Source organism: Myotis lucifugus, unplaced genomic scaffold (assembly GCF_000147115.1).
Source record: "Myotis lucifugus unplaced genomic scaffold, Myoluc2.0 scaffold_1, whole genome shotgun sequence".
NCBI classification, from domain to species: Eukaryota; Metazoa; Chordata; class Mammalia; order Chiroptera; family Vespertilionidae; genus Myotis; species Myotis lucifugus.
The window spans coordinates 8,079,425-8,084,327 of record NW_005871049.1 but is presented as its reverse complement, the minus strand read 5'-3'; positions in this window follow the sequence as shown (position 1 = coordinate 8,084,327).

The following is a 4,903-nucleotide window of genomic DNA, read 5'->3' as shown; positions in this document are numbered from 1 at the left end:
GAGGCAGCAGCTGCAGGACACAGAGCAGGAGACAGGGGAGCAGGCCGAGTGCGGCTCAGGCTTGACAGAGGGCACCAGTGCAGAGGGGGAGCCGCTGCCTGCTGGGGAGATCTCCATGCTGGTGCCCTCCATCAAGCCCAAGCCTGAGCCGCGCTCAGCCCACTCCCCTGTCTCCAGCTCTGCATCCTGCAGTGGTTGCTTCCGCGGAAACTTGGGATTCATGAAGCACGAACAGCGGGGAGAGCCTGGGTGGCTCCAGTGCTCCAGGGTCTCCTCCCGCCTTCCTGGCCCTGGGCTGGCTGGCTCCCGGCAGGCGGGCGGGGCTCATGCTAAGGCAAGCGATGCTGCCAATTCCCCGCCCGCCCCCGGGTCGCACATGGGGCCCTGGATGGAGGCTTGCGCTGTCCTACCCTGCCTGCAGTATGCAAATTAGCCGCCATCTTAGTTGGCAGTTAATTTGCATATCGCCCTGATTAGCCAATGGGAAGCGTAGCGGAGGTACGGTTAATTACCCTTTTTGTCTTTTATTAGATAGGATGATTAGCTATAAATCTTGTTTGTTTGTTTTTTTCCTGGAGCTGGGTTTTCCTGGGAGTATAAAATTTCTTATTCTATATAAATCTTGTTTGTTTGTTTTTTTCCTGGAGCTGGGTTTTCCTGGGAGTATAAAATTTCTTATTCTAAAAAAAAATTCTTATTTTCTTGTCTTCTGCTACTATAACTTTCAAAACAATGTCAAATAAGAATTCTGAGAGAAGTTAGGCCTCTCATGTTCTGATGTTAATCGAATTTATTATTTATATTTTCCACTTTTTTAAAATAGTTGCTGTTGAGATTTGAAAACTGACATTATCAAATATATGGTTTTATTCTATTTCATTTTATATAGAGTTTGGATAAGGGATAGTTGTTGACTTATATAAACATTCTAGCATCTAGTGATATGAGATATTTCCCCCCTTTACTTTGTTAATATTAATTCATTCCTTTTGTTGTTGTTGTTGTTGTTAATCCTCACCCAAGGATATTTTTTCCATTTATTTTTCGGAAGAATGGAAGAGAGAGGGAAAGACAAAGAGAAACAGACAAACATCGATGTGAGAGAAACACATTGATTTGTTGCCTCCTATAGGAGCCTCCATTAGGGCCAGGGCCTCAGAGGAGCCTACAACCAAGGTATGAGTCCTTGACAGGAATCAAATCCTGGACTCTTTGGTCCACAGGCCTACGCTCTATCTGCTGAGCCAAACCAGGTAAGGCATTAATTCATTTTTTAATGTAGTATCATTCTCATATGCTTGGAAAATTTTTTGTAGTGAAGTATTTTTATTTGATTCATTGCTGTGTTCTCTTAGTTTATGCTTAAATTAGCTTTTACAATATTAATACAACAATCACAATAAAATCTATATAATAAAAGCCTAATATGCTAAGTGTCCAGTCATCCCGTCATCCACTCAACCAATCAAAGTGTAATATGCTAATGACATGCTAAGGCCGCTCAACTGCTCGCTATGATGTGCACTGAACACCAGGGAGAAGAAACTCTGATCTGTAGGTTAGCTTGCTGCTGAGGTCCGGCCGATCAGGACTGAGCGAGATGGTCCAGACATGCCCTGGAGCCCTCCAGGGGTTCCTCTCTGGCTGGCCTGCATCCCTCTCCAGGCCTGATCATGCACTGGTGGGGTCCCTCAGCCTGGCCTGTGCTCTCTCACAATCTGGGACCCCTCGGGGGATGTTAGAGAGCCGGTTTCGGTCCAATCCCACAGGCCAGGCCGGGGGACTCTACTGGTGCATGAATTCATGCACTGGGTCTCTAGTTATTCTATAATTTTATTTGTACTACAGTAGACCCTGCACAACTTGGGCTTGAACTGCACAGGTATACTTACATATAGACTTTTTTTCAATAAATACTGTAAATGTACTTTCTCTGTATTATGATTTTCTTAATAATATTTTCTCTAGTTTATTTTTATTATAAGAATACAGTATGTAATACATATAACACAAAATATGAGTTAATCAGCTGCTTTTGTTACCAGTAAGGCTTCCTGTCAACAGTAAGCTATTACTACTTAAGTTTGGGGACTCAAAAGTTATATGCAGATTTTCAACTGTACAGAGTTAGCAACCCTGATCCCTTCAATGTCCAAGGATCAACTGTATTGATCAGATTTCAACATTAAATTTATGCTTTTAACTCTACATCTTTAATTAACTTTCTAAATATTCTCTAATATTTTTCTCTCAAGATTTCTACTGCTTCTAGATCATTTTTAGGAAATTGCATTTTTATTTTGAGTCATCCATATCCTCTAGCTTTAAAAATATATTTTGATTCATTGTGTATTTTTTACCCTCAGAAAAATTATTTATCCTTTGAACAATTAATAAATGATAATCAGCCCTAACCGGTTTGGCTCAGTGGATAGAGCGTCGGCCTGCGGACTGAAGGGTCCCAGGTTTGATTCTGGTCAAGGGCGTGTACCTTGGTTGTGGGCACATCCCCAGTAGGGGGTGCAGGAGGCAGCTGATCGATGTTTCTCTCTCATCGATGTTTCTAACTCTCTTTCCCTCTCCCTTCCTCTCTGTAAAAAATCAATAAAATATATTCCAAAAAATAAATAAATAAATGATAATCATAAAATATTCGCTATTATTTAACTCTTGGTGTTAAATGAATTACTGAAGAATGAACCATAAAAGAGATTCTCTCAATTTGGAAATCTCTGATATGCTACAGAGTCCTAATTTCTGTTTTTGTTTTGTTTTTCTCCTAGAGCATGTTGCAGACTCATGACTAAATGTTCAAAGAAAGCATCTCATTTTGCAAATCGTACTGTCTTGCTGTTAAGAGGATTCAATTTATTTTTATTGGAAATAATGATATTTTACTTGCCTTCCATGATTGCACAAATAGAAACTTTCAAATATATAACCTTAGGATTTTTCAGGATAAAATAAAAAATAAAACATGCTATTATTACTAAGTGCTATTATTTTATTGTTGTCATCAGTACAATCATCCTGGAAATATGAATAACTTCACATAGAAGTTTTTTTTGAATCATAATAGGTGCTTTTATTACTTTGTAGAGATCTGTCTGTTATGGAATATAGCTGATAATTATCACTCTGAAGTAAAATGTCATTTCTTCACACATTATTTCCTTTGAAACCCTTTGGTATGATAGAACACAGTAAAATCATATTACAGTACCGATATTAAAATCAAGACATATCTGAAAAGTACTGAAAAAGTAGTTTTTTATTTTGTTACCCCCCCCTTAAAAAGTATTTTGTTTATTGGATTATTTTTATTGCAGTTTACTAGTACATTTCTCAATATAACATATAACAGTCAAATAATAGTTGTCCAAAAAGTTTACATATTTTTCATTTTTTTACTGTTTATTCATTTTCAGTAATATACTCTATTAATGTAAATATCAAACACATTCAATGATGTAGGTTATCTTTTTTTACTAAAGGAGCTGTCAATAACTTTATCTAGATAAAAAAAAATACATTGATTAGCCCTAGCAGGTTTGGCTCAGTGGATAGAGTGTCGGCCTGTGGATTGAAGTGTCCCGGGTTCAGTTCTGGTCAAGGTCACATGCCTGGGTTGCAGGCTTGATCCCCATTGTGGGGCATGCAGGAGGCAGCCAATCAATGATTCTCTCTCATCATTGATGTTTCTATCTCTCTCTTCCTCTCCCTTCCTCTCTGAAATCAATAAAAATATATTTAAAAAATAGTTTGATTATATGAGTTTTTGTAAGGCATGTATTCTGTTTAGTGTTCAGTTAACCCATATATAAAATGAGGCACTTCTTGGGGTTTCTCTCAATTCTTGAATTGTGTTATCTGTAACCTAGCTGGGCTTGATAAGTTAGATGGTGAGGAGCGAATAAAAGAATCTCATTTGAGTATAAGGAAGTAAAACAAGTAATGTAATATAAGTAGGCTAAGCAAAGTTTAGAAGAGAAAGCCAATCATTGGATCCAAATTCTGACAGATCAATCAGGAAGAAAATCTATATGTTTGTATGCAAGTTGGAGAGTAGAAAATAAAAACTGTACGTATATAATCATATAGAAGTTCCAGGATTAAAGGAGTCAGAAAAATAGTTGTAAGTTTCTGTACTAAGTGATGAAATACAATAGCAAACTAATAACAAAAATGAAAATAATGCTTATTAAATAAGCATTATATGTCTGGCCTCTAGTATATGCATTATCTAAATTAACCCTCAAAATGATCATACTCATAAAGGTGATATTATTATACTTACTTAACAGCTGAACAATCTAACACTTGGATAGTGAGGTAATAATTAATAAATATGACCAGACTTAATCTGCCTGCAAATTTTTAACTTTTTAAAAAATAAACAAACAATCTCAGTACCTAACATTTTCATGCTTTAGAATTTTCCAAGCTTTACATACATATTTATTATGAGGTCTGAAATCAAACATTTCATTATGTATTGTTATCCCCACACTACAAATATACAAAGTGAGTTCCAGACAGAGTTATTACTTGTTCAGATTCACCTAATTAATAATTAATAGAGCCATAATCATCTTCTATAACATTATAGCTTCTTGTATCTCTTTAACAGAATTTTTTTCATTACAAAACGATTTGAGTAGCAGTACCAAAAGAAGAGCATAAGAAAATAGAGGCAATGTTGGTAAAACTCAACCTCTTTGAGTTTTACCAGACTTATCTGAAAAAGTAAATGCTAAATTATGTATAAATCATTGTGAGCATAGAGTAAATTTTAAGTAAATATTGGTTTTTATTATTATCACAAGCAATCACAGACTAAAGTACCAAGTAGCATTGCAGAAAATAATGACAAAGATTCCCTGGCTGGTGTGGCTCGGTTGGT